Consider the following 23,021-nt stretch of genomic DNA (forward strand, 5'->3'; position numbering starts at 1 on the left):
ACATTTTTTTCTCATCTCTCCCGGTTTTCCCGCAGTTTGTGTTTAAATACCATACATATATTAGTCCATACATACACTCTCAAATTTCTTCCTGAAAATACGGCCTTTGTTTGATACTAAGATCCAACAATTCGATGTTGTAACCTCTCATGCTGCATTGTACTTCTCCGTACTTAGTAATAATATTGCTGGTACTGTAGTTACGAGAGGAAAATTTTCGACAGAAGGAGCAAAAAGTTAGGTTGGAAAAATACTTGTATTAATGTGCTTACGCGAAGAAATGTAGGTGTGAAGTACGAAAATATTAAAAGCAAATGAAACCGGCTGTTTTAACGGGATATGTGTTATAAGACACCGGGAAGTAACTTCCATGGTAGCACAGATAGCCGTAGAGAGCAAAAACTGCAGAAGAAGAACAAATAATTTGTGATATTTTTTAGGCCAGATTTGACAAGTTAGAATATCTATTACCACAAAAAAATAAAATATCTGCTTTAATTTCGGATTGACCTGAGATTTTAGTGTGCGTGGGTGGGGGGATGGGGGGGTGGGGTGTAGCTACAGGTTTTATTTTACTCGTCCTCGCCTCATCCACAACAACGCGAAACAAAAATACGTTCACAAGTGAAGCACTCCAAAATTACCTGCATCAATGCCAGCGTGGCACTAAATTTTCTATGACTAAACTACTTACATCCACTCTAATGTTAGTCCCTACAACGTTTATGGATTACAGCTACAATGACCCTTGCGTGATTTCAACATTAGATTATGGAACTGCCACATCACGTCAGACAATTAGTAGTACTTCATTTCTTGAAATAACAATAGCCCAGTTTTCGCTTCTCACCTTTCGTGTGTGTGAATAACAGCGATCGACAAAAATTTAATATCTGATACCAATAATCTTAAAAATATTACATCCGTGTTCCTCCTCCTCTCTTCCAATTTATTCTCTTTCATTATTCTCTAATAATAGTGGTACAATTATCATAATACTTGGTGCAATCATGTGTACCTCAATGGATTATTACGGGCTAGTGCGTGTATTTTCACTGTAACAAGTGACATACCTCACACGACAACCTGAAAGCCGTAATCTGAGCGGTACAAGTACTCAAACAAACAGTTAAATGTTTATACATTCTAGGACAAACAAACATCCTCCGAAAAGGCCATGAAAGCCCGTCGGTACCGACCTGTCACCGTGTCATCCTCAGCCCTGACGTGTCCAATGATGCGGATACGGAGGGGTATGTGGTCAGCAATTTGCTCTCCTGGCCGTTGTCAGGTTTCGATAACGGTGCCGCCACTCCTCGATCAGGTAACTCGTAAACTTCGTTTAGAGCGCACGCGAGCACGCTGAAGCGCCGCAGAACGACGTGGCATGGACTCCATTGATGTCTGAAGCAATGCTGGAGAGACTGCCACCATGAATTCTGCAGGGCTGTCCATAAATCCGTAAGAGTACGAGCTGGTAAACATCTCTCCTGAACAGCACGTTGCAAGACATCCCAATAATGTTCATGTCTGGGGAGCATGGTGGCCAGCTGAAGCAGTAAAAGGAAATATTGAAAAAGGTAGGAAGATTTTTCTGTTTAGCAAAAGTGATAAAGAACAGATTTCAGAGTACTTGACGGCTCAACACCAAAGTTTTATCTCAAGTACAGATAGTGTTGAGGATCAGTGGACAAAGTTCAAAACCATCGTACATTTTGCATTAGATGAGTATGTGCCAAGCAAGATTGCAAAAGTGGGAAAAGAGCCACCGTGGTACAACAAACTTGTTAAAAAACTGCTACAGAAGCAAAGGGAACTTCCCAGCAAACATAAATATAGCCAAAGCCTTGCAGACTAAGAAAAATTACACGAAGCGAAATGTAGTGCGAGGAGGACTATGCGAGAGTAAAGTTCTATGTACTGACTTGGCAGAAATCGTAAGAAATTTTGGTGTTATTTCAAAGCGGTAGGTGGATCAAAACAAAATGTCCAGACAATCTGTGACCAAAATGGTACTGAAACGGTGGATGACAGACTAAAGGCCGATATACTAAATTTCTTCTTCCAAAGCTGTTTCACAGAGGAAGACTGCACTGTAGTTCCCTCTCTAGATTGTCGAACATATGACAAAATGGGATACCAGTTCGATTTTACACAGAGTACGCGAAGGAAGTTGCCCCCCTACTTGCTGCTGTGTACCGTAGGTCTCTAGAAGAGCGTAGTGCTCCAAAAGATTGGAATAGGTCAAAGGTCATTCCCGTTTTCAAGAAGGGACGTCGAACATATGTGCAGAACTATAGACCTATATCTCTAACGACGATCAGTTGTAGAATTTTGGAACACGTATTATGTTCGAGTATAATGAATTTTCTGGAGACTAGAAATCTACTCTGTGGAATCAGCAGGGGTTTGGAAAAAGACGATCGTGTGAAAAAACCCAGCTCTCGCTATTCATCCACGAGACTCAGACACGGGTTCCCAGGTAGATGCCGTGTTTCTTGACTTCCCCAAGGGGTTTGATACAGTTCCCCACAGTCGTTTAATGAACAAAGTGAGAGCATATGGACTATCAGACCGATTGTGCGATTGGATTGAAGAGTTCCTAGATAACAGAACGCAACATGTCATTCTCAACGGAGAGAAGCCTTCCGAAGTAAGAGTGATTTTGGGTGAGCCGCAGGGGAGTGTCGTAGGACCGTTGCTGTTCACAATATACATAAATGACCTTGTGGATAACATCGGAAGTTCACTGAGGCTTTTTGCGGATGATGCTGTAGCATATCGAGAGGTTTTAGCAATGGGAAATTGTACTGAAATGCAGGAGGATCGGCAACGTATTGAAACATGATGCAGGGAATGGCAATTGAATCTCAATGTAGACAAGTGTAGTGTGCTGCGAATACATAGAAAGGAAGACCCTTTATCATTTAGCTACAACATAGCAAGTCAGCAACTGGATGCAGTTAATTCCATAAATTATCTGGGAGTAGGCATTAGGTCTGATTTAAAATGGGATGATCATATAAAATTTATCTTCGGTAAAGCAGATGCCAGACTGAGATTCATTGGAAGAATCCTAAGGAAACGCAGTCCGAAAACAAAGGAAATAGGTTACAGCAAACTTGTTCGCCCACTGCTTAAATACTGCTCACCGGTGTGGGATCCGTACCAGACAGGGTTGATCGAAGAGATAGGGAAGATCCAACAGAGAGCAGCGCGTCTTACAGGATCACTTACTATTCGCGAAAACGTTACGGAGATGATAGATAAACTCCAGTAGAAGACTCTGCATGAGAGAGGCTCAGTAGCTCGGTACGGGCTTTTGTTGAAGTTTCGAGAACATACCTTCACCGAAGAGTCAAGCAGTATATTGCTCCCTCCTACGTGTACCTCGCGAAGAGACCATGAGGATAAATTCAGAGAGATTAGAGCCCACACAGTGGCATATCGACAATCTTTCTTTCGACGAACAATACGAGACTGGAATAGAAGGGATAACCGATAGAGGTACTCAAGGTACCCTCCGCCACACACCGTCAGGTGGGTTGCGGAGTATGGATGTAGATGTAGATATAGAAGAGTGATCCTGGAGCCAGTCTGTAGCAATTCCGGACGTTAGACGTATCGGGGTCCTATATCACTCCAACAGCACACTCCCCACACCATTACAGAGCCTGTACTACATAGAAAAATCCCCTGCTGATATGCAGATCTATGGATTCTTGAGGTTGTCTCCATACCCGTACAAGTCCATCCGCTCGATACAATCTGAAACGAACTCATCCATTCCATTTTCCCATCGTGGACATTTCGCGAGATATATGTTGGAGGAAGTAATATGTTGCCCGACTCTTCCAGGAAAGCGCTCTTTCGAAATTTCGACAGTAAATGCCTCCGTGAGGCACACGTCTTTCTTGAAACGTCTGCCATTAGTTTGTCGGGCACCTTGGTAGCGCTCTCGCACCGACTAAATGATCCCGTGGCAACATGAGCCCTTCGTTGGATGTTATCTGTTCCTTGTAAGGAACTCAGACAGATGTACAATACTTTGTCCTACTGGGGGACAAATTCACTATCTTTAGTCATACGTCAAGGATTTGCAACATTCAATTTTAATTTACATGACGGAAACGCAACATTAGTTTATTTAAGTTTTGGCCAAATGCGTTTTACATTAATAGCATCTGAATGAGAGTGTGGGAATTGGCTTAAAAGTAGAGACAGAGGGTTTGCTTAAGATATCACGAATCAAATTTATTTTCAATTCCAACAGAAATGGAAATCTTCATGTGAACTCAATACTGGTAAGGCAATAATGTGCAGTCATAATAAGATTAAACGTAGACGTGGAATTATGGGGAATGTCCTCCCGTTTATTTCAAATGGAAACTGGAACCACTGAATTCTCATGTGAGGGCGGGAAAGAGAACTCAAGGATTCATAAGGAAAACGATTAAGTACGATATCAAACACCTGATCATTCCCACAAAAATAGGTCAAACAAGAGAGAAGTTTGCACACCACTGTATCAAGTGAAACTACTGCTGACTGGGGAGGGAAGCAAGTCATCATAACGAATGGGTTTAAATGTCGAGAAAATTGTTCACATAGAAAAAGAAAATTAAATTAAATAAAATCCCACTACACATAAAGGTTCTCATAGCGCATCGATGATGGAGAGCAATCAATTACCGAAATCTTTAGCCAGTCACAGTGTAATCTGACTAGCACATGGGCACGCACAAACAATCACCTAAAAATGACCGAAATAAGGAAAGGTAATATTTAACTACACGAATTGTTATTCATTTTATAAAGACGATGTGGCACAGTTTAATAGTGTATACGAATAAGCATTTCAATATAGTCTAGAGAACAAACACGTGGTAGAACTCTGCCAAAATATGCGGACTGTGAAACACAATTACTTAGGCAGAAACACCACATCTTAATGGAATATTGCGTGAATTCCAGACAAGCAACAAAAGTGCGAATACTGACGAAGGACTACTAAAGCAAAATACATTGATTAGCGAAAACTTGAGTGAAACAATGATGTAATTAAAAGTCCATTCAAAAAATCTGGAAGTTATTAATTCGAAAGCCTCACCAAGCGCAAGTAGAACCCTTCAATTTATCTATAGCACTGAAGCTGAAATAATTTCATGAAATACCTAACTAAGTATGGTTCCTTCGTGTTACCAACCCTCTTGGTAGCCAAACGGCCTAGTGACAAAGTACCATTCATGAAAAAACCTGAAACACTCGACTACATACTAAATTGTAGTCTAAAAAATAAGGTGAAGTTTCTTTTTCACTTCTCAGAGTATCTACAACAGGCACAACCTGACTTACCAAGAAGTTGAACAAGAGTCCAGCGACTGTTGTGACCAGCTGACACGCAAGCGAGAGAGGGGAAGAGCTCTCAGCTAAAAACCATTGTTATCCGATACCAACCCTCGTGTAAAATCTCATACGGAAACAACAGTCCCAACCTGCTTGTAAACCTCTTCTAACTTCTATGTAACCACGCTACATTTTGAGGACTGTCTTCGCAGGCAACAAGTGCTTTTCATACAAGAGAAAACACTCGTCTCGCGCACTCAAACCAGATGCACCGAATCAAAACACAACAAATGGGAAAAAAATGATTAGAATAACAAAATATATATGCAATGATTGAAAGACCTGGCTGATTCCTGTCGACGAAAACACAAGTTACTATCAGTATGACAGATGAACTGATTATTCCAACTGCATCTGAACTGAGGCTTATTACTTACTTCCACCGACCCCTTGAATTCCAAAATATACTCTCAGACAAGAAAAAAGGACGCACCACGTGTAGATTAACCAAATGGGACGGAAATCGGTATGTGTGATGTGCATGTACACACAAACAAAGGAGGGCAATTTCAGAACAAATATATGATTTATACTTGAGGAGAAGCTTAACAATCGTTATGCAAGCAGTTATTAGGCTTGGCATTCAGTGATAGAGATTTTGAATGTCATTCTCGCGGATATCTGTCATATTATGCCCAACTGCGGAGTTATATCGTCAAAAACTCGAGCTTGTTCGAGGGCCCTGTCGATATTGCTCCAAACGTCCTCAACTGGAGAGAGATCCGGGGAATTCGGTGGCCAAGATAGGGATAGCAAGCACGAAGACATACCGCAGAAACTCTCGCCATGGTGAACTGTACGACTAGGATGACAACAAAGCAAGGCATAGAACGTCGCCGACATATAGCTGCGCTAGCATTGGCAGTCGAATCCACCCTGCCTAAGAAGTGGCCGTCATTCTGCCAACGGCCTTGTCACAGAGAGCAGCGGATCGGACAGAGGTTCACGGCACTCTCTAGTCCTTGCGGTGGGAAACTGCCCCTAAAGGTGCAAGAATCAGCAATGATCAACGGCGTGAGGATTCAGAAGGCAATGGAAACCACTGCATTAAAGACACATAATGTGTATCCACAAGACATGTGGCCTGTAACTGAAAAGGTATCGTGATGATCTCCCCATTGGCAAAAGTTTCCGTGATAGTCCCCCATCCGGATCTCCGGGAGAGTAGTGGGGGACTGCCAAGGGCCTCGTGACTATAAGAAAAAGACTGAATAACAAACGAAAAGATAACGTTCTACGTGTCGGGGCTTGGAATGTCGGGAGTCTGAACGTAGTAGGGAAGCTAGAAAATCTGAAAAAGAGAAATTCCAAGGCTCAAGCTGGATGTATTAGGGTTCAATCAAGTGAAGTGGAAAGAAGACAAGGATTTCTATATGTAACTCCATATTCTGGTGGAGTATGGGACTACGGCTGTTCAATGTTCAATGGAAACAACACCAATCGCCGTTATATAGATTTAATTATAGGCAAGCAATTTCGTCATTACACTAAGTCATCTTCAGGCCAAAACTGTTCCAATCCAGTAACCTTAGCGTTAAAGGCACTGCTATATTTGTAGCACGAAGGTTACTGTATTGGAGCAGTTTTTGCATGAAGATGACGTAGTGAAAAGTCGAAACTGATTGCCTCGAAATAAACCTATATAACGGCAATTGGTATCGTCTTTGTTGCTTGGTACTAGGATGATAGAGTCGAAAGACTAATAGAGTTCTGTAATAAGTTTCAGCAATTTCTGCTCAAAAATCACAAGAGGATCAAGTACCTGCAAAAGACCGGGAGATACTGGAAGACTTCAGTTAGATTACATCACGTAGAGACTGGATTGTAAGTCGTTCCCAGGAGTAGATAGAGAGTCTGATCACAAAGAAGTAGTCATGAAGAGCAGACTGAAGAGAACAGTTAAGAAAAATCAGCGTATAAAGAAGTGGGATACGAAGGTACTAAGAAATGAGGAGATATGCCTAGAATTCGCTGAGGCCGTATATACTTTGATGAGAAATATCTAGATTGACAGTTTGGTTGAAGAGAAATGGACATCACGAAAGGCAACAATCACAGAAACTGGAAAGACCAACACAAGTAGAAAGAAGATATCTGCGAAGAAAATACGAGTAACAGAAGAAATACTTCAGCGATCGATGGAAGAAGTACGTACAAAAATTCAGGAATACAGAACTAGATTTCAGTTAGGACTGAAATAAATAGGAATTGCAGGGAACCTAAGGCGAAATAGATTTAGAAAAAATGTGAAGAAATCGAAAAAGAAATGATTGTCGGAAGCACTGGCTCAGCAAATAGAAAAGTCAAAAGAACCTTCGGTGAACTGAAAAGTAAGAGTGGTAATACTAAACGTGAAATGGGAATTCCACAGTTAAATACAGAGGACAGAGTAAATAGGTGGCAAGAGTACATTAAATACCTCTATGAGGGGGAAGATTTGTCTGATGTGATAGAGGAAGGAACATGGTACGGTTTAGAAGAGATAGGGGAGCCAGTATTAAAGTCAGAGTTTAAAGAGCTTTGGAAGGCTTAAGATCAAATAACACAGAAGAGTTAGATAACATTCCATCAGAGTTTCTAAAATCATTTGGGAAAATGAGAACAGAACGCTTATTCACGTTGGTGTGAAGACTCTAAGACTCCAGCTGTATACTGTCCGACTTTTTGAAAAATTCCGAAGACTGCGAGAGCTGACATGTGCGGGGAGGATTCTGATGACGACTGGTTTGGCTTTAGGAAAGATAAAGGCAATTCTGACATTGTGGCTCATAATGGAAGAAAGGCAAAAGAAAAGTCAAGGCACGTTTGTAGGAATTGTCGACCTGGAAATGCGTGCGACAATCCTAAATGGTGCAAGATGTCCAAAATTTTGAGAAAAACAGAGATGAGTTACAGGAAGGTATGGGTAATATACAACATGTACAAGAGACGAGAGGGAATAATAAGAGTGGAAGACCAAGAACGAAGTGTCCCGATCAAAAACGAGGTAAAACAGGGATGTAGCCTTTCGCCACGTTGTTCAATCTGTACATCGAAGAAACAATGACGGAAATAAAAGACAGGTTCAGGAGTGGAATTAAAATTCATGGTGAAGAGATATAAAGATATGATTCGCTGATGACATTACATCCTTAGTGAAAGTGAATGGAATGAATAATCTAATGAGTACAGAATATGGATTGAAAGTAAATCGTAGGAATACGAAAATAATAACAAGTAGAATAATTGACACCGGGTTCCCGGGTTCGATTCCCGGCGGGGTCAGGGATTTTCTCTGCCTCGTGATGGCTGGGTGTTGTGTGATGTCCTTAGGTTAGTTTGGTTTAAGTAGTTCTAAGTTCTAGGGGACTGATGACCATAGATGTTAAGTCCCATAGTGCTCAGAGCCATTTGAACCATTTTGAGAATAATTGACAACAGCGAGATACTTAATATCAGGTTTGATGGCCAAAGTTAAGGAATACCTCTACCTATTCAGCAAAACAACGAACGACTGACAGAGCAAAGAGGATATCAAAAGCCCACTAACACTGAGATCAAGGGCATTCCTGGCTACGGCACGTCTACTAGTATCAAACATACGCCTTAATTTGAGGAAGAAATTTCTAAGAATTTACGTTTGTGACACAGCACTTTATGGTAGTGAAATATGATCTGTGGAAAAACCTGGACTGGCGAGAATCGAAGCCTTTGAGATGTGATGCTATAGACAAATGTCGAAAATTAAGGTAATGAATGAGGAGGCTCTTTGCAGAAACGCAGAGGAAGGGTATATGTGGAAAACCCTGACAAGGAGAAAGGTCATGATCATAGGACATCCTTTAAAATATCAGGGCATAACTTCCATGGTACTAGAGAGAGCTGTAAAAGGTAAAAAGTGTAGAGGAAGACAGAGATTGGAATACGTTTAGCAAAAAATTGAGGATCTGGGTTGCAAGTGCTACTCTGAGATGAAGAGGTACGACAGGAGTTATTGGTTAGCCACATCAAACCAGTCAGAAGACTGATGACTCAAAAAAATGGCAGCAGTATGCCATTTTCGTCACTCGCTTTTAGTTGAAGAAGAGAGACAGTAACGTCACTCAGAATCAATCACTGCTGACTCAGCTACACCATTGTGAGAGGCTTTACTACTCGAACAGCCGAAAGTAGCTTACTAAGGACACAAAGGAGATGAGAATTAAATTTACCTCCAAAAACATTCTTTCAGTGCTATGAATCCTCTTTTCCTTTACAACATTTTACAGATACACGAAGTCGAAACAGAGTAACAGCTGCTGTCATCTTTCACTAAACAATCACTGGAAGACATCCGGCTGAAAATCAGAAATCCCAAGATATTCAAAAGTAACTAAAAGAATACCTTACCAGCCACTCCCATATTTTATCAGCACCTTTAGGAGTGTAACTTCCAGTTCACACTGTTACTGATATTAATTAGTCAATTACTCGTATTCCAGAGTGTAGACAGATGATGATGGTCTCTAAAGTGAGTAGAGTTGCCTAAATACTTAGTGTGAAGTAGTAAATGAAAACAGCAGCTGGATATTACGAAAGTAATCCAGTGACTTTCCTTCTTTTCAAAGCAGCTACCCTTCTACTGCCATTATTTGATATTTGTGAATAGCCTACAGTGCCTCCACCTGGTTGTTAATGTATTCCTGACTTGTTCAGCAGTATGAGACTTATGGAACATGATGTATCAATGAATGTATTAAGACAATAAGACGAAAACTACCTAAAACTCAGCAATGTAAGAAACCCACTCATGAAATACAATTATACAGAATCTGTTTTCATCACAGCAGAATATGTAGCAGCGGTAAGTGACCTGGTGAAGTGTCATTAGGTATAGAATATTACACAAAAAGAGTCAATAATCAGTCTGTCGTTTCTTGGCATTCCAATTATATACCCACAAAAATGTTTATAATTAACGAAACATTAAGTGCTTTTCAAACAGCAGTAGACTGGGAGCGGGATTATAGGAAATGATAGCAGCTGCTGAGTTTCAAGGATTCTTCCACACCATTAAAACCAAATACGACTGTATCTATCCACGGAAATGTCTTGCAAGCATGTCATAACACAGGTCAAACTACTGCAAGAATAAACGTGGTGTACTAATGAACTGAAAACTTGAAATGTATTTTATGGCAATTACATGAACACTTCAATGCACAATCGGGTCCCCCTCAAAAGAAATGTTTTATAGCAAGAGAAAATACGGCACCACTGAAGCAGTTCACAAACCACACGAAGCAGTCAGGTCTGTAGATGTATTATTGGAGAGGCAGGTAAAAAGGAAATGTACTTGGATGGGCCATTAACAAGTTTCCACATTCCATAGCGAACCGATAAGTAGGGTGGGGAACTAATTTGCACAAGAGAGAAAAACAGCAAGCCCCGTGATTTGTATCTTTGCGTCCGAGGCTTTACAAACTGAAAAATAGCCATTATTATGAGTGTCTTCTGTAAGCATATCTAGAATACCTTGCATTGTCTCTAATAACTTATGTTTATCTTCAAAATCTGAAAATGAACGGTCTTCAACAGACTTCAGTATACTTTCAAGTATTATGAAAATGGAAATAGAAAATTGGTATATGATTCATTGTATACACGAGTTCCCTTAAAAAAACTGGAATTTTCAATTTTCCATTAGTAGCCATAGAGTAATACAGCTGAGTTACAGATCTTGGTGTGTATATATTAAAAAACTTATGCTGTCTGTCTTTCTGATGACGGTCCAGAACAAAGAAAACTTGATTAAATGCCGCCGCCCTCCCCCCCTCCCCCCCCCCCTCCCCAACCTCTACAGTAATTGAGCTATACTCGAAATTTTATTTTCACTTCCATACTTCTCAGCTCATTTCACACTTTCATTCACAGCTTGCTGAAGATGTGCTGCTCCCAGAACACGTTTAATTTTCATCAGGCGGTTCCCGGAAAGCAAACTGCGAAGAGAAGTAGGACGTACAATCAGAAAATATCGATGGGACTAGGTCTTCCTTGTCCTCGCTCATTCGAGATTTACGTTTAAAATACATCCTGTTTCGTCGTAAGGGTAGCTTGCTGTCCCAACAATACTTTTCAGATAGGAACATTTGTGATAAATCTGTAACAGTACAACGAAAATCAATACTCCTATACTTTGTTGGTTCATCTACGTTAATGACCAACATTCTACAGCCAACTTCGTACTAATTTTGTCAGCTACAGTGTTGGATTAAGAAACAAATCACCCTTCTACTTCATATAAAATCGCTTTTAGAAACACCTGACAAATACGGAGCAATGTAGACAAATAAGCCTTTACAAATTTATCATCATCTGCTTACATGATGTATAGGTGCCAGATCATATCTGGGTATTGCAGCAAACCTGTGATTGCTCAGGTTCTTGTTTTTATAAATTCGTAACATTGCAGATTCATCTCTTCTTGGGATTTATAATTCTCTTGGCTACAGGAAACACAGCCATTGTATGTCACGTTTTAAATAAGAATTACAGGCGTATACTGTAGGAAATATACCATTCGGAAGTGCCGCACGCTTACCGTATCACACACTCGTGAAATGAAAATTCAAATAACAAGCAGTCCACAGCTGGAGACGTCAATATGGCCGCTGTACGTAGGCCTGTTTCTCTCGAAGGGGTTGGTTTGACGCGGGTTGCCACAGATTTCTTTCCTGTGAACACCTTTCCAAGTCAGAGTAGCGCTAGCACCCCACTCCCTCCATTGTTTGTTGGAAGTATTTCAATCTCTGCCTTCCCTACTGTTTTTACTCTCTACAGTTTCCTCTAGTAATAAAGAAATTATTCCTTCACGTCTGTACATTCCTTATCATCTTGCCTCGTCTTCTTGGCAGAGTTTTCCACATCTTTTTTCGCCTATTCCTCTGGAACCTCTTCATTCCTTACCTTATCAGTGAATATAATTTTCAATCTCCTACAGCACCACACCTTAAACGCTTCGATTCTCTTCTTCCTTGGTTTTCAGAATAGTCCCCAATTGTCATACAATGCTTTATTCCAAATGTTCTTTCCATTTATTTTTTCAGGCGGTTCTCTTAAACTTCAATCTACTTTTGATCATTACTTAATTGTGATCCCAGGCTGTATTTGATCCTGCAGAGCCTGTGAATGACATTAATGCGAGAACTTATTTTATGGGATACATATTCAAAATGTCTTTGAAGGATAACTTTCTATCTGTAATAACTGTAAAATACTTTGGATTTGTTCATAGGGACTTCAGTGTTTTTCATATACATGTTCAGCTCCTATCCTGCCATTTTGTAGTTCGAATGAAAACCGCTGATATCAGTCGTGGTGCAATTTGGTGTTAGCTTCCTTTTAGTGAAATACCCGAGCATTTTGTGTAGGTCAAGAGTCAGATTGTTTTTAGAATCTCCGAACTGCTTGTTTTGGATAGATAGCAAGAGCCATATCTTCAGCATAGCTGAACTTCCTTCACACGGTTTCAGGCAAGTCAGGGATGTAGAGGTTAATAAACACCGACTGTAACGCTGATCCTTGAGGCAGTCCGTTATTCAGTTTCCTCTGTTTACTTATGTTATTACCCTGCGTCTCCTGGAAGCGCATATGCGAAAGCATGATGCTGGTAAGCCTCAGTGTCGCTTGGCACAGGATTATTTTTATCAGTTTTGTGTACAAGCCTTATCTTTCAAACAGTGTCATAGGCAGGTGTTAGGTTTGTGAGAACTACCACTGTCTATTTTTGTTTTAGAAAACTGGCCTCATTTTATACGTTTAGTCTCAAAAGCTCGTCTCTACAACTTCTATTTCGCTGAAATCAGCATGCTGTTGTTGGAAGGCTTCTAGGATTCGTGGACCCATCTTATTCAAAGCAATCTTTGAAAAAGTATGTTTCAGCAGCTGAGAAGATCTATCGTGCCATAACTTTCAGCTTTATTCACTGGTTTGTTTGATTTTAGGACTGCAGTTACTAAAGTAATTTTAAAAGCTTTTGGCAAACTACCCGATGCAAGACTAGAATTTGGTCAGCCATTTTTTAGTTCTCTTCTAAAGCCTCGTGAGGAATTCAGGGTGTATCCCATCAAAACTAAGCGCGTTACCCGTTTTAACATCACTGAGAGCCGTTTCTAGTTCTTCAGTAGTGTAGCTCCGAGAGTACTCAGTTTCCTCTCGTGTTACTCGTTGTGTACATCTGTATTCCCTCTTTACTACTTCTGTGTGATTTTTGTCTTGTGGTGGTCTGGTTAGTGATACAGTTTTACTTGCTATCTGTGATACTGGTGATGCTGAACGGATGTTTCCCCTCAACTGCTTCCGTAAACTCCATGCTTGCCTGCTAGACTTCTTAAAACCCATTTCATTATTTGTCTAAATCAATCTGTTTCTTCGTGCTTCGTCCAATTTCTGTAGTCGCCATTCTTTGTGTAGGTTTCTAAAAGTTACTCACAACTTTGTTCCATCCCGGTATCCGAGTGATACTTTTTTATGCTGTAATCACTGCACCTATGAATTCCTTGTAATTTTCAGATGTCGCTGAGAACCATCTTATAAAACTGTCAACCTTTTGAGAAAATTTGTCCCTATTTCAATTTTTGAAATTCCGTCTAGATATTGAATTGGATTTCATATAATATATGTTGATGTTGACTGCGTGGAAAATCAGACAGGCCATTTCTGGATATGCTTACCGATTTCCAGTTTTCATTATGGATTGAGAAGCAGAGATTCGGACTGGAGCTCTGTCCCGTGCTGCTTACGTGGAAGTTCCCTTGTTCTCTGCAATAAATATGAGTTTTGGGCTCTTTTCCTACATCCAGTGTGTAAGTACAAGGCCATTATGTTCATTGGTGTAGTATTTCCACGTTGTATGTCGACTGTTGAAATTTACAATCTTGAGATGTGGGTATGTAGCTGGCAGTAGTAGCTCGACAGGCCATTGGGTAAGTCATGGCTTGTAAACATTACTTATTGAAACCTCTTCGACTTTTATGGTCACACTGAGAACGTCATTGTCAATGCCAGATGACAGTGTTTGAGAGTTTTCTGCCGATAATATAAGTGGCACAGTCGTGTGCATGGTAGTATGTAGAACCTGGTACCTCTTGTCCTGGTGTACTGCATTTTGCCTTAAGATCAGTCGCATTACTTATGTGCGTCTCTTGTAGAGAATTAAATGCGAAGTTTCGCATTTTGATCTGGTTAGTCTTTCAGTAATCAGTCGGCGACTACGGAGGCTATGTCCGGTATATCTTGCCATACAGCTCTCAGGAGAGCGATTGTTTGGAAGGTTTGATTCAACGTTCGCGAAGTCAGGAGATCCTCTCGAGAAGGTATGTCTTGCGCCAGCTACCGTTCTTTGGCAGATATATTACTTAACAGCTCAGCTCCATTTTTAAGTTATTAACGATAAAGATTACCTCTGGGAAATGAGGCTATCAGAAAAGAGTGACGTCTAAAATTTAAGCTTCTTAATTTTATATCTACCTGGACTAGAGAATTGTGTATAAATGACGTGAACAACGGTATTTAACAAAACTTGTTAGAAGAAGTCACGAAACGAACGTGTAGATTCCTATCCAAGCTGAGACCTAATTCGAAGATGTTCTATCACATTCCACATAGAATAACACCAAGAAAAGACAGTCTCTTCCTCTCTTGCATCAAGTAAAAATATACGAGAGATAATTTCATTCTAAACTTGGACAAATACGTTTTCAGTTCCTGAAAATAACTGGTCAATATTCAACCAGACAATCCGAAACTTCTTTCTACAGACACCAAACAAAGTTGTGCATCATCTCCGTTTCGAGAGTTCCAGAACCTGTACAGAAAATTGGAATAGAGATCAACATAAACATCATTCCCGCCCTTTTTATTGCTCATGAAAACCACACATTTCATGTTGTACCACCATACAGAGAGAACTTCAGACGAGGTGGTCCAGATTGCTGTACACACCGGTTCCTCTAATACCCAGTAGCACGTCCTCTTGCATTGATGCATTCCTGTGTTCGTCGTGGCATACTATCCACAAGTTCATCAAGGCACTGTTGGTCCTGATTGTCCCACTCCTCAACGGCGATTGGGAATAGATCCCTCAGAGTGGTTAGTGTGTGACGTCGTCCATAAACAGCCCTTTTCAGTCTAACCCAGGCGTGTTCGATAGGGTTCATGTCTGCAGACCATGCTGGCCACGCTAGTCGAGCGATGTCGTTATCCTGATGGAAGTCATTCACAAGATGTGCACGATGGGGGCGCGAATTATCGTCCATGAAGACGAATGCCTCGCCAATATGCTGCCGTTATGGTTGCACTGTCGGTCGGAGGATGGCATTCACGTATAGTACAGCCTTTACGGAGCCTTTCATGACCAGCAGCGGCGTACGATGGTTCCGCATGATGCCACCCCAAAACAGCAGGGAACTTCCACCTTGCTGCACTCGCTGGACAGACTGTCTAAGGCGTTCAGCCTGTCTGGGTTGCCTCGAAACTCGGCTCCGACGATTGTCTGGTTGAAGGCATATGCGACACTCATTGGTGAAGAGAATGTGATGCCAATTCTGTGCGGTCCATTCGGCATGTTGTCGGGCCCGTCTGTATCGCGCTGCCTGGTGTCGTGGTTGCCACGATGGACCTTGCCATGGACGTCGGGAGTGAAGTTGCGCATCATTCAGCCTATTGTGCACAGTTCGAGTCGTGACACGACGTCCTGTGGCTGCACGAATAGCATTGTTCAACGCGGTAGTGTTGCTGCCAGGGTTCCTCCGAGCCAAAACCCGTAGGTAGCGGTCATCCACTGCAGTAGTAGCCCTTGGGCGGCCTGAGGGAGGCATGTCATCGACATTTCCTGTCTCCCTGTATCTCCTCAATGATTGAACAACATCGCTTTGCATCACTCCATCTTTGAGCGGGTTTAGTTACATCTCTGAACAGTCAAAGGGCTGTGTCTGTGATACAATATCCACAGTCAATTTCTATCTTCAGGAGTTCTGTGTGTAAATGAACCGTAAAATTTTCTAGCGTTCATTCATTAGGACGGACTATGTTGTAAAGCTGGAAGGGAGTTAACTCTTTATGTATTCACGCTTGTTTTGAATTTTAATTGGCTCACTTAAATCTAATAACCTCATAGTATTTTAAGACATGTTTCGTGTTTTCATTTGCGTACAGTATCATAAACGTAAATTGCTAATGCCAGTGTACAAACAGGATGACTGAAAAATCTTACTGTGCCGAAAGTTAAATATAACAAAGAGTATGACACGCGACAAGGGACATTTTGAAGTGTACATAACACAGGCGCAGAAGTCCTTATGAAAGTCAGAGACCTCGAAAGTGCGGCACGGGTGGCCATGAGACAGAGTTCAGAGATAAATCAGCTTACGATAACGTCGTTGCTTTTTTGCTGTTGTGACAGAGATTCACGTGTAGGCTATCTACCGTTATCATCAATTGCGTGTGGGGATTACAGCCTGCGTGAAGCAGTGACTCGGAGCATTTCACTTTGACATAAAGAGATCACGAAATTTACTACTCACGATGACTCTGCTGTGTGTCCGAATTTTCAGTCATCGTGAAAAGTTGAAAAGTTTCTTTGTCCTTCGTTCTGAGACTTGCGTTTCATGATGACCACATTTCGTGGCCATGAGACTGCGTCCATACAATTCAGAACACTCTTCAGTGTTGCGATAAAAATCGCATAATGGCTCTTCCCTGATATTTATTGACCACTGACGTGACGATAGTGTTACAAAGAAAGACGTAGCAGGTGCCATGGCTTGTAACATAAATTCTACATCTACATCTACATCTATACTCCGCAAGCAACCTGACGGAGTGCGGCGGAGAAGAAGGAGAAGAAATATACTTGAAAAACAGTACGAAAATAATTTTATACTTCAACGGAGTGTTTATATGACAACTCCATCATTTCGCTGCGGCTATGAAATTTCACTATCGATTGTCATCATTTTTAGTTTGGTTACTGATGTATGGTACTTAAAAACCAATAGCGGGCTTACATTGGCCACTCTTTTCTCAGACATTCGAAAATTATGTCCTGTGCTACCTGCGGGCTGTGACAGGCTGGGGATAAAACATAAAACTAGTTCATCTTGCTGTCAAATGAATTATTTTTCTTTGGGCATCGTTAGAACTATTGCTTCAAACTTGAATGACTCCTGGTAGGTTATTGTACTGATGATGATCTATTTAAAAGGAAACTGTCATCCGTCATATCACAGCTATCTTATATCAAACATTTAAACAAATGAAATTTTCACTCTACAGCGGAGTGTGCGCTGATATGAAACTTCCTGGCAGATTAAAACTGTGTGCCGGACCGAGAGGTTTGGAAGGTAGGAGACGAGGTACTGGCGGAATTACGGCTGTGAGAACGGGGCGTGAGTCGTGCTTGGGTAGCTCAGTTGGTGCCGGCACGGTAGCTCAGCGTGTTCGGTCAGAGGGTTAGTTGTCCTCTGTAATAAAAAAACTGAGTGAATGGGTCAATAACGAACTTCAACGGGCGTCTGGGGACGTCCGCCACGAACAATTGCAACGAACTATAACGAACAAATTGAGATTTTAAAAAAAAAAAAAAAAAAAAAAAAAAGGTTGGTAGAGCACTTGCCCGCGAAAGGCATAGGTCCCGAGTTCGAGTCTCGGTCCGGCACACAGTTTTAATCTGCCAGGAAGTTTCATTTAAACAAATGTTTTACTTGGTCCTTCTGTCGTAAATGTTAAAGACTAATGGAGTCGCTAAGTAGCACGCAATCTTTCTTTTCGAGAAAACTACCAACGACCCGCACACAACAAATAACTGTCACCTTCCTGGTACCTGAAAGAGCCTATAGGTGGAAACCGTCACGCAGACGGTCAGAAAATGATTGGGCCGTGTGGTACATCTACATCTACGTAGATACTCCGCAAGCCACCGTACGGTGCGTGGTGAAGGGTACTCTATACCACTGTTAGTCTTTCCCTTTACTGTTCCACTCGCAAATAGAGCGAGGGAAAAAGGACTGTCTGCATGCCTCCGTATGAGCCCTAATTTCTCTAATCTTTACTTCGTGGTCCTTAGGCGCAATGTATGTTGGCTGCAGTAGAATCGTTCGGCCGGTGAGCTTAGAATGCCAGATCTCTAAATTTTCTGAATAGCATCTCTCGAAAAGAGCATCGCGTTAGCTCCAGAAATTTCCATTTGAGTTCCCGGAGGATGTGTGTGAAATCTTATGGGACTTAACTGCTAAGGTCATCAGTCCCTTCCCGGAGGATCTCCATATATTTTGCGCCTTGTTCGATTTCGAACCTGCCAGTAACAAATCTATTCGAACATTACAGCTTTTATCTTCCTGCTCATCCGCATTATCTTTCATTTTTCCACATTTAGGGCTAGCTGGCGTTCATCACACCAACTAGACATTTTGTCTAAGTAATCTTGTATCTTCCTACGATCACTCAACTTCAACACCTTACGACACACCGCGACATTAGCAGCAAACAACCGCAGAGTGCTGCTTACCCTGTCAGCCATATCATTTATGCCTATAGAGAACAACAGCAGTCCTATCACATTTCCCTTTGGCGCTCCTGTTGATACCTTTGTCTCTGATGAACATTCGTCATCGAAGACAACATACTGGGTTCTATTATTTAAGAAGTCTTCGAGCCACTCACATAACTGTGAACTCATTCCGTATGCTCGTACCTTCGTTAACGATCTGCAATAGGGCACCGTGTCAAATGCTTTCCGCAAATCTAGAAATAAGGCATCTGACTGGTGCCCTTGACACACAGTTCTGAGTACATCATGTGAGAAAACAGTAAAGCCGTCGGCACACGGACCGTGCTGTCGAACTTTAACGTTGAGCGTGCCAAGTTCAACGTGCTGCTGAACGCTCAGGAACGATGCGACTTGTGCATATGGTACGTGGGGCCCCAACGTGGTACACGCGATCGCAACGCACTCCAGCGGCAGTTGAGGGATGTTTCTAGTTCGTAAACCACACTGTTTACGCAACGGGCGCGTGTAAGATTCCCACGTTAGCTCTATTAAAACTCACATTTCCTCCATCGCCCACGAAAAGGAAAGTACCATGTCCAATCAATAAGGACACAGGCTTATAAAAGCTCCATTACAAACAGTGCGGTACAAATTTGGAATAGTTCTCCGCATAAGATAAATATTATTTCATCATTCCCACATTTTAGTAAAACCCCAAGGTCAGTCTTACTTGATCACTGTTCCTACCCAGTAGCAGAATCTTTGCAGCATATGAATTACGAAGCGTAAAAGAAAAAGGAGCAAAATATCTATATACAAGTAGCGCATCCTGTCCTGTAGATTAAACCAATCGAATAAACTCACCCCTCGAAAGAAGGTGAGCTTATATTTACATAACATCAAATATTATAGTACATACTTATATTAAACTAATAATAAAGAATCAGAACCTAATAAAAACGCGAATGTTATGGGAAAAAATTCAGAAGCGTCAAGACGCGAACCATGACCCCAACAGACAAATCAGTACAGGACAGCGACGCTTCTCATTACGCTAAACCAACTACACTGCTAGAGCATCTAATCATATTATTTTACCGTTGCTGAAAACCTTAATCGTAGATATGTTGCTAATTGAAATATAATTATAACAAATTGACCAATAACAATGCGTTTTGGGAGGATCTTCAGTGTGTCACTGCCTTCAAGTAGCCGACTCTCATAATACTGAAGTTACACTAATTCTTTTGCCACGAATATGACGTTTCTCATTATTTTATTGGTACGAATCACACAGTTAACAACGGGCTTTCCAGTGATTCTCAATTTGCTGATGCTCAGAAATGGCATATGTACATATAAGAATGAAATGAATGCCAATATGTCGTCTTGCAACTCTGTACTGAAGGGAGATGGCGTGCGTGTGACGTAGGTAGCGTTGTGCCACCTCATTGGTCAAAGCTCAGACGCACGCTCAGGATATCTGATATGCCAGATATTGCTCTGCACGTTCGGAAAGACTCCCGAACGTGCTACTCCACGCTACGACGTCAGAAACTCGGCACGCTCAACGCTCAACGTTCGGATGCACGGTCCGTGTGCCGACGGCTTAAGCTGAGATTCACACGAGCGATGCTTTCTAAAACCATACTGATTTGTGCACATAAGCTTCACATACGCCTATATTCTAAATAAGAATATGTTCTAGGATTCTGCAGCAAACAAAATTTGGGGATACTGGTCTGTAATTTTAAGGGTCCTTTCTTTTACCCTTCTTATATACTGAAATCACCTGCGCTTTTACCAGTTGCTTGGGACCTTATGCTGGGCGAGAGATTCACGATAATTGCAAGCTAGGTGAGAGGTTAGTGCCGTAGAGTACTCTTGGTAAGAACTGGGATTCCATCCGGACACGCTTATTAATATGTCGTCCATACCGTAGTCTGTCCGATGCTCAAATGATGGTGTGTTTTTACGATTCTTCAGTGCGAATGATTTCTTGAACGTGAAATTTAAAACTTCAGCTTTGGTTTCACCATCATCAACTGCCATACCAGACAGGCCAACGGGGACTGATTGGAAGCGTCAGACCCGCTTAACGATTTTACTCAAGGCCAGGATTTTCGTGGGGTCTCTGCCAGATCTTTTCCTAAGGTGTGACGGTGGTAACTGTTGTTGCTTCACGCACAGATCTTTCTACAGAAGCACGAATCTGTATTTACATTCGCTTGTCGTCATTTATGAGTTCCCATTTGAACCGAGATGACAACAGCCTCTGCTTCCTCAGCATATGCCGAATTTCGTTAATAAACCATGGTGGGCCTTAGCCATAAATTATCCATTTACTAGGTCCGTAACTCTCCAGACCAAGATTTACAATCTGCTTAAACTTTGCCCGTAATTGCTCTGCACCCATCTAACTTGAGCTTGTTGTTGTTGTTGTGGTTTTCAGTCCTGAGACTGGTTTGATGCAGCTCTCCATGCTACCCTATCCTGTGCAAGCTTCTTCATCTCCCAGTGATCCCTTGATGCCTCAGAACATGTCCTACTAACCGGTCCCTTCTTTTTGTCAAGTCGTGCCACATACTCCTCATCTCCACAATTCTATTCAATACTTCCTCATTAGTTATGTGATCTACCCATCTAATCTTCAGCATTCTTCTGTAGCATCACATTTCGAAAGCTTCTATTCTCTTCTTGTCCAAACTATTTCTCGTCCATGTTTCACTTCCATACATGGCTACACTCCATACAAATACTTTCAGAAACGACTTCCTGACACTTAAATCAATACTTGATGTTAACAAATTTCTCTTCTTCAGAAACGCTTTCATTGCCATTACCAGTCTACATTTTATATCCTCTCTACTTCGACCATCATCAGTTATTTTGATCCCCAAATAGCAAAACTGCTTTACTACTTTCAGTGCGTCATTTCCTAATCTAATTCCCTCAGCATCACCCGATTTAATTCGACTACATTCCATTATCCTCGTTTTGCTTATGTTGATGTTCATCTTATATCCTCCTTTCAAGACTCTGTCCATTCCGTTCAACTGCTCTTCCAAGTCCTTTGCTGTCTCTGATAGAATTACAATGTCATCGGCGAACCTCAAAGTTTTTATTTCTTCTCCATGGATTTTAATACCTACTCCGAATTTTTCTTTTGTTTCCTTTACTGCTTGCTCAATATACAGACTGAATAACATCGGGGATAGGCTACAACCCTATCTCACTCCCTTCCCAACCACTGCTTCCCTTTCATGCCCCTCGACTCTTATAACTGCCATCTGGTTACTGTACATATTGTAAATAGCCGTTCGCTCCCTGTATTTTACCCCTGCCATTTCTACAATTTGAAAGAGAGTATTCCAGTCAACATTGTCAAAAGCTTTCTCTAAGTCTACAAATGCTAGAAACTTAGGTATGCCTTTCCTTAATCTTTCTTCTAAGATAAGTCGTAAGGTCAGTATTGCCTCACGTGTTCCAATATTTCTACGGAATCCAAACTGATCTTCCCCGAGGTCGGCTTCTACCAGTTTTTCCCTTCGTCTGTAAAGAATTCGCGTTAGTATTTTGCTGCTGTGACTTATTAAACTGATAGTTCGGTAAATTTCACCTCTGTCAATACCTGCTTTCTTTGGGATTGGAATTATTATATTCTTCTTGAAGTCTGAGGGTGTTTCACCTGTCTCATACATCTTGCTCACCAGATGGTAGAGTTTTGTCAGGACTGGTTCTCCCAAGGCCATTAGTAGCTCTAATGGAATGTTGTCTACTCCCGGGGCCTTGTTTCGACTCAGGCCTTTCAGTGCCCTGTCAAACTCTTCACGCAGTATCGTATCTCCCATTTCATCTTCATCTACATCCTCTTCCATTTCCATAATATTGTCCTCAAGTACATCGCCCTTGTATAGACCCTCTATATACTCCTTCCACCTTTCTGCTTTCCCTTCTTTGCTTAGAACTGGGTTTCCATCTGAGCTCTTGACTTCCATACGAGTGGTTCTCCTTTCTCCAAAGGTCTCTTTAATTTTCCTGTAGGCAGTATCTATCTTACCCCTAGTGAGATAAGCCTCTACATCCTTACATTTGTCCTCTAGCCATCCCT

This window comes from Schistocerca piceifrons, chromosome 8, assembly GCF_021461385.2.
Source record: "Schistocerca piceifrons isolate TAMUIC-IGC-003096 chromosome 8, iqSchPice1.1, whole genome shotgun sequence".
Taxonomy (NCBI): domain Eukaryota; kingdom Metazoa; phylum Arthropoda; class Insecta; order Orthoptera; family Acrididae; genus Schistocerca; species Schistocerca piceifrons.